We start from the raw sequence: 9098 nt of genomic DNA, 5'->3' as shown, positions 1-9098 counted from the left end.
CGTTTTGAAGGCAAGCTGGTGGTAGTGCCAAGTCTTGGGCCTCTTGTTAATAGGTATGGGGCACAATGATGCCAGCTGCTGCTTGTTTGAGAGACTTTAGAAAAATCTGAAGACTAAGCCAGGACAGGCCATTCATATGGAAAAGCTGCTGCAAACATCTTTAGTGGGGCTGCAGATTGGATGGGGTGGGGTTTCAGGTTATCACCAGGGTGGAGTGAACAGTGTGAGCCAGACTGATGGAAATTCAGATATGACTGCCAGTCAGCTATGCAATGGAGGAAGTCCTAGCACAGGAACAAGGACCCCTGTGAGCAACCCCATCTGGGAGAAAGCCATCCCCGAGTTACTCTCCCCATGCCAGACAATCCTGTTCCTCCCTGTATTTCTTTGGTTCCCCTGATGCTGCTGCCCAGAGCTGGAGCTCAGAGGACGTGAGACCGTGTAAGTTCATGTGCCAGCCCTTTAAGAGGAACTGCCTGGGTCTCCAGCAGCCCCCATGTCATTCAGCCACAGTCCCCACTGTATTTTAAAGCCTCAAGTTATGGGGACTTTTCTTCCCAGCAGTGGAACCCTGGACTGGGGGTCTGGTATGGGGCTGGGACTCCTTGTTCTTCACAGGAGGCTTCTGCAGTGGAGATATCCCTCCCAATTAAAAAACACCATACCAATGTTAATCTCATCATCAGTCAGAGTGTCTCCAATAAAATCAAACTGAAAAGACTGCAGAGTCTAAGAAAATTTCTGAACAGCTGAGGAATAATCAGTCCCTATGTGGTCTCCACTTTCTATCCTTGGTTATCCCAGTTCTCTCTCTGCAGTGTGTGTCATAGCCACTGGTCATTCTTTTCATTCCACCATTCTGGTTGCTGGGCTTTTATATATAGATAGATTATGGTAGAAACCCACATATCTAATGTGATCAGAAGTAATGGTTGGTTGAATAAAAAAAAACATTTAAACGAGAATTTAGAAAACACATGTATTTTATTTTAGCTAAAGACATATCCTATATCAGTGGTCTGCAAACTCATTAGTCAACAGAGCCAAATATCAACAGTACAACGATTGAAATTTCTTTTGAGAGCCAAATTTTTAAAACTTAAACTTCTTCTAATGCCACTTTCTCAAAATAGACTCACCCAGGCCGTGGTATTTTGTGGAAGAGCCACACTCAAGGGGCCAAAGAGCCGCATGTGGCTCACGAGCTGCAGTTTGCCAACCATGGTCCTGTATAATAAAAGGCTAATATGCAAGTAGACCAAATGGCAGAACGACCAGCCGCTATAATGTGCACTGACCACCAGGGGGCAGACGCTCAACACAGGAGCTGCCCCCTGGTGGTCAGTGTGCCAGAAGCTGGGCTCACAGTTGATGAGCACAGTGCTAAGGATGTCCGACTGGCGGCTTAGGCCTGCTCCCCCCAGGAGTGGGCCTAAGCCGCTAGTCGGACACTCCCCAAGGACTCCTAGACTGCGAGAGGGCACAGGCCAGGCTGAGGGATCCCCCCCCCCCAAGTGCACGAATTTCATGCACCAGGCCTCTAGTAAATGTATATTCACTTGTGACTCTTTTTATGTAAGGTGTGAGCCAATTATAATCCCTTAGTCTTTGTTGTAAAAAACAGACACCAAGTGCATCACCTATTTTTGTCTGTTAGTCTCTCATCTATTCCTTTTTCTTTTATTCTCTCATAATTGTCTTGCCTGTACTATTTTTAATAAAATTTTAAAGAATAAAGTTTTAATGACACAGTTATAAGGCTTTTGCAAACACCCTACCCTCTCTTTTCACACTCACATTTCATTGGCTTATGTAAATCATAGTTAAATATAATAAAGGCAAGCACATTTGCATAAGCAGGTTAGCAAATAAACACATGCTTTTCGTTTTTGTAAGCTTACAACTTAATTGCTGGAACTAGAAGAGCTCCAGCATGACTGAGAGCAGTCCACAGTGGCCAGGGGAGCACACAACAGGAAGACAAGTGTCAGTACTGAGTAGGTTAGTTTGATGGCAGTTAAGAGAGCCTCAGTCATAGATGGCAAGCTAATAGGAACTAGAACAAGTTTTTGCAGATATACCCCAAACTCAGAAGTCATTAAAAAGATTGATACATTTGCTTACAAAAGTATTAAAAATATCATACCACCTGAGCCCTCAAAAAGAATAGTCAAAGATCACACCATAAGAAACAGATTTTGCAACATGACTAATTTCTTTAATTTCCAAAATCTCATAATGAATAAAACATCATACAACTTGATATAAGTGATAGCAATATGAAATTTAGAAATCAAGAAATACAAGGGGTCAGTAACTATAAAAATCTGCTTAATCTTGTAGAAGAAATACATAAAAATAAAATGTTTCATTTATATGGTGAGCAAAAAAATTAAGTATGATAGCAGTTCTAATAAGAATGCGGGGAAACATTCTCATATGCTTTGGTTGGAAGCATAAACTGGTAGACTCTTCTCTGAGAACAATTAGACATTTATTAAAATTTAAAAGTGTAGGTAAGGTATCCTATGACTTAGCAACCCCACTGCTAGAAATGTGCCCTATGCATATACTTGGAGTGATTAATAACAATATTTGTATAAGAATGCTCATTGTAGCATTGCTTATACAGTATAAACTAGAAACAAGCCAGGTGTCCATCAAGAAATTAATTCTATGATGGAGTACAAGGCAGTGATTAAAAATGAGGTAGACCTGAATATGCAGATATGGAAATATTCCCAAGATGACAAAGCAAGCTGCAGAATATATTGTACAACCTCTCTGACATTAACAAAATGTGTACACACAAATGCATGCACATTTTCCCCCATAACAAAATACAAGAAATTTAACAGAGGTTGCCACTGATTTGAGGGGAACTATCCTTAGTTGTGGAGAATGTGGCTTTCAGAACTCCTTTTGGATCTTCCTTATATTGTTTATATTTTTATAATTATAAATGTTTATTTTTGTCTTTTTAATATAATTTTTGATGTAAAAGTATTTAAATATTAATGGTATTTTCTCTAAAAATCATTTTCTTTCAGATGAAAAATGGCACGTATAACTGCACTTGGGGAAGATATGAAACAAGCTGACTCAGGAATAGAAATAAAGTTCCTTTATTTTGATTGACAAGGTCTTACATTAGGAATACCAGAGTAGAGGGGCTGGTGCTAGATCATCAGACATTCTTCTAAATGTCTTCTATTTCCTACACACCCTCTCCCTCCCCCAATCCAGCCACTATGTGAACCAGTAATTCTAGAAATGTAGCACTTAGCATTCTCCTAGTCCCTTCCCATCACCTATTAAATGAACATAACCATTGTCAGAGAAGCCCAACAACAAAAAATTCCCATAAAATAATCTTCAATACTCCTATACTTTAAATTACTAAAGCACATCTTTATTTAGCAATTGAATAATTAAAAGTCACAACTAGAGTTTTTTTCACGTTTGTACCTGGACAACTATTTCTCAATCAAATGAATATGGCCAATAAAATACACGTCATAGCATTTTATATAACGTAAGTCATCTTAGGACTAAAACAGTTTTAATGCATTTTAATCCTGTTTGCTGCTAGTATTCTAGGTACTTTTACATGAATTAACAGTAGGGGTTATAATTCCACTGATATTAAGACAAATAACTACACAGGCCTTTCAAGCATACAGTAAGTTACATGACAAACACAGTGATTTCAAATTACCCAGTGTTGACCAAATTCAAGCTTATACATTAAAAAAACAAACAAACAAACAAAAAAAACACCCTCAGCTTCTTTGCCTCTTAATTAGGGAACAAACCCTATTGATGGAGATATATTTTTGTAAAGTGGGAGAGGAGTTAGTTTAAAAAATTAGGGAGATAATTCCATTTGCTACAAGTTCAGTACAGTGAAATGTGAAATGGCAGCAGAAATGCAAAACTATTTTAATTAGGAAATAAACTAGACTTTTAAGTAAGAGACTTTTTGCCTTTTATATTTACATATAGCACCTGTTACAAGAAAAAAATTCCAAATTAAAACACCCTCTACATAGAATTATAAACATCACCAATGAATATATAGTAAATTATTTGTCATAAGATTAAGCCTACAACTGTAGAAAATAAAGACTAGCTTTTCTTATTTGAAAAGATTACAACATGGATTGTAAGTGCAATGGCATGATTCTGTAGAAACACTGAATTGGGCAGTTTTAATTTCTTAAGCACATATGTTCTAATGATAGAAAAATGAAAACAGCTTAATGTAAACTGTTTTTACTCTCTTAAATCCTGCCCCTGGACAAATATCTGATGTGTCAGGTTTTTGCCCCCTTCAACTTATTTGTGGTGCAGTATTGACTTAACCCCCAAGTACAACACAAACCTAAACAAATGGATTTCCAAGTATTTATGTAATGTACAAAAATGCAAAGCAGAAATGACTGTTATAAACCAAACTTGGCTGAAGCTACGTGAGAACTGTGTCCAGCAACATAATCAACTGGGCAGCCTCTATTGTACTAAATAAATTACAGAAAAGCGGAAAAGCTAAAAATCACATTACCTTTAAATATCAAATGATCAAGAGATCATTAAAAAAAAAAAGAGATCATTGTAAAGCATTTAAACTTGGGTCCAATCCAATGACCTCTACATACTAACCCATTACATTTTTTTCATATTTACAAGACTCCTAGGATATTTTTAAATGTATAAATTAAGTCAGTAGTAAGCATGAAATAAAGTGCTACTATTTGAAATTCAAGGAATCAATTTCAGCATTAAAATCTGGCCTACTCTACAGAATACAAGAAAAAATGAAAAATCTTGCCAACTTACTAAAGATGGGGGCAAGAGAATCCCAAAATTGGGTTGACATTTTCTTGCCCAGAAAGGCAAATAACTGGAACACTCTAATTCAAAGTAAAAACTAAAAGCTTCTTTTAAGTATAAGGTAAAATGGGCTCAACTGTGACTACAGTAGATTTGGGGAAACCACAAATCAGTACCTATTGGGTCAAAGATTGTAAGCAGGGGTGAGCCCCTTTGATGGCTTTATGGTGACAATTTCATTTAGCAATGTGGCATTTTAAAGTTATCACAAATAATACCGCTAAATTTGGAAACTCCCAGGGTTAGGGGCCCTGAGACTAATCTTTCAATAACTGTTAGCAAAAGTTAATGAAGGAAGAGATCATCTCAGTTGCTCAGGGTACTTCACAAAGACTCAACTGTAAAAGGGAAAGTAATGATTTTTTTTTTACAAGTTGGAGGGTGGAAGCAAGGTGTCAAAAGAATCAAGGCCCCACTGAGTCAAGTTTAATAAGTAACAAATAATAAATACTACCTTTTAAAGAAATTGTTGAATAAATCCATCATACCTAAAGATGTTGGCTTAAAACACGGGGGGCGGGGGAGGAAGGAGGGAGGCTTGGTTGTGTTTTGCTCAGTTGACTTAACCCTTAAACATGTAAGACAAGTCAGAGTTGGGCTTATCTGTCTGATACTGAGAATAAAAAGGCAAAATTCTTTGTCAGTGGCCTCTGCACACATTTACCGTGCTGAATCTTAGGCATGGTTTTCTGGCTTCATTAAAGTCACTCTCACAGTGATGTCCTCATTTGTGGCTGCAGTAGTGACCAAGCCTGAGAACTTTCCTTCATGGTCAACAAGTCAGCAGAATGTTTTCCCTCACACAAAATGAAGCTTCCATACTAGAGAAATCTAGACTTCAGTTGTATTACTTTTAAAAACAGTATGCAAACATTTTCTTGAAAGTTCCTATTCTAGAGCTAAAACAAAGCAAAATGAAAAAGAATGTACATTAATTTGAAATATGCCTCAACAATGACTGCTCTTACTTATTTTGTTAATCTTCACCAGAGGGTATTTTCCCATTGATTTTATGGGCGTGTGGAAGAGAGAGGGAAAGACAGAAACATCGACGTGAGAGAAACACATCGATTGGTTGCCTTCTTCTGCAGGAGCCCTTGACCAGGGCCAGGGTTGGGGGAGAAGCCTGCAACCAAGGTATGTGCCCTGGACCGGAATCAAATCCAGGACCCTTTGGTCCTCAGGCCGACGCTCTATCCACTGAGCCAAACTGGTTAGGGCAATGACTGCTCTTCTTTATAATGAAATTACATTTTCTTCTAAAATTGCATTTTCTGTAACGAAGTGGAATACACTCTTCCTTTCCTTGTTAATCCCTCACTGACTTTTTTTTTTAAACCGAAGAGTATCCTTATAATCAAGTCATAATTCTCATAACATTGAAAGATACATTCATTTTCTTTACAGCATGAAAGACAAATATTTTTCCTTTTTAACAACGAAGTAAAAGTTAAGTTTCAATCTTTTGCCCATAGAAAAATATTTTCTGTATCATTTATACCACAATAGGAAAATTTGACAGTATTTAACTAAAACTTCTATGAGCACAACAAGGATTTAAAACGTTTTCATTCCTGTATTTGAAATTTTGTAAGGTTTCAGGAAGTTAAACATTAGGATTTCTTTCTAAAATTGGGGCCTTTAACTTGAACTATTACTAATACCTTTCACTTTGTAAATTAAAAAAGATCAGTTTACTTATTTATGCAATGAACCACGTGTAGTCAGTGTTGATGAATTGCACCCCAGCAGATACTGCCATTTAGCTTGCATTACTAAAATGAAAACAATGAATATTAAACTTTAGAAATCAACAGGAAACTGCCATAGAAAAACATACAAATAAATAGCAGCAAATTTAGATAGGAAACAGAGATAACAATTGGTATTTTCACCAAGATTATGGAAATAAAATGTCTAATTTCTGACTGAAATAGGGCTTGTTTTTGATAACATTGAAAGGCTTATTGTAATTGCTACTAAGAATGAAATCTGTATACAAAAAATTGTGTTGATGATAGTTGTAGACATTGTAAAGAAAGCTGAACCCCCAAAATTCAATTTAGAGATTCATTTCATGGGCTCTTTATAAAATTGCTGAAATTATCTATTAGCAGTTAGCCCTAAAATGTTTTATTATGTAAGTGTGTTTCTACATAACTCAAAGAACTTTACAAAATGGTTGCTTGTGTTGTGATCACACTGAAGCACCAATAAATTTTTGCCAATGGATCAGTAATTCTGATATTTGATTCAGTTAATCCAGTGGGTTTCAATTAACATAGCTATTTTACTTGGAGGAAACAACACAAACACAAAATGCTATAAGAACAGTGGTGGGATAGTTGAAGCAAACGGGAAGTAAGCAATGCTAATAAAGTCACTTGGTGGATGTGACAATTACATAAAAGCAAACTGTGGCATAATTTATCTTGGTCTTGTCATGCTATTAAGAGATGTTTATTCCAACAAATATTCACCATGTATTACTCTAAGGGACTTTAAATGAAAGTTCACCTGAACTACAAAATAATCACAACAAAATAAAAGAGATGTAAACTTATCCCACATTACTGTGGTATAAATAATTTTTATGAATTCAAACCTACTTTGGTAACCTTGCCATCAGAGTATTTTAAACATTCAAAACACAGATTCAATAGAACACTGTTAAAAATTGTTTCCTCTCCCTTCCTGATAAGATTATAAAATAAATAATGCTTTAAAATTCTACTACATGTTCACATTATGCACATTAATTGATTGCAAGTGGACATATATTCTAAATCTTAGTTTTATGTTGTGCTTTTAAATATTAGCCTTCTAATTTGCATCTAGAATGTTTTTGCACCGCACATACAACTTAAATACCTCACAGAAGCTTATGATTTGTCAAGGAAGCATGGCTAGGAAACTGGATCAAGGCCCAATGAGGACCACTTTGAAAAGTCTACTTATTTTCTAAACTAAGTGACATCAGTGAAATCACTGCCTGAATATAATTCTTGCGCTGAAACCCTAAAATTCATGAAAATTTATGATAATCACACACATTGCCTAAAATAACAGAGTGAAATTAAATAAAAATCTTTCAGGTTCCTTTTAGTTCTAATGTTGTACATAGTACTGCCAGTGGAAACAGGAGGCTTTTGCTCAAATACCTGATTAGACCTGATCAAACCTGCCAACAAATTATAAACAACTATACAGTTTAAATGGAGGCCACACAAAGGAAATCAAAATAGATGCTGTTACTCTGCAACTATTTTGAATGAGTGCACTGGTGTAACAAATACTGCCAATTCTTTTTGTGAATGTAAAGTCTATTCCAAAATATTCCTCATCCTGTGTAGTGAGTGCTGACACAAATCAGATGCTCCAACATACATTTGAAATGAACATTGTAAAACCATCATAAATCAGAGAGGAAAGGTTTCACAAACATTTCTTAGCATTTAAAAAAGCCTTGGTTCACCAATAACTATTTCTACTTGAGAGAGTAACAGTCAATGTTGATTGACTGGGGAAGGTGGGGGAAGGGGACAGTAGTTTAGATACAAGAAATCTGGCATTTTTATCACTTGATATTACATGATATGAGTGAAATCTAGACCTACTTGGTGTACCAAAGCTAGGATGATTCTAGAACCCTACATAGATCAATAAACAGGTTAAAAAATTCTTAGGTATAATGGATAAAGTCTTATCTATTGAGTGAACAGGGAAGCATAATTAGCATATTTTAAAATTTAAGACCCCAATAAATGTGCCTTTAAAAAAGAATCTTTTTGTACATAACAATACTGACAGAGAACAACTCCCAGATGAACAATTGATATATGCGGGATTTAAACACTGGCCTTAACTGTTAAAAAGGGCAGCAGTGCTCATTGCCAACAATTGTTTATCTCAGAAGTGTAAACATTAAGCCCTAAAGAACATGCCAACCATGCCACTTATCTGTTTATCTCTATACAACTGCATCTTTTGTTTTTAAATCTGCAGTTGTCATATTCTATCCACACAGAACAGACCAATTTTCTTTTTAATTCATGTGAAAAAACTGCCCAGTTTTTAATTATGTAGACCTGAACATGATTTCACTTCTCAACTGATCATGTCATATAGCAGCCTATATTACATTTATTTGTTGTCAGAGAATGGAATGTTCAAATAAAACTACAATTTATTTACTCTTATACTGT

Source organism: Plecotus auritus (genome assembly GCF_963455305.1).
Source record: "Plecotus auritus genome assembly, chromosome: 5".
NCBI classification, from domain to species: Eukaryota; Metazoa; Chordata; class Mammalia; order Chiroptera; family Vespertilionidae; genus Plecotus; species Plecotus auritus.
The sequence above is the reverse complement of the archived record's forward strand: the minus strand, read 5'-3'. Positions refer to the sequence as shown.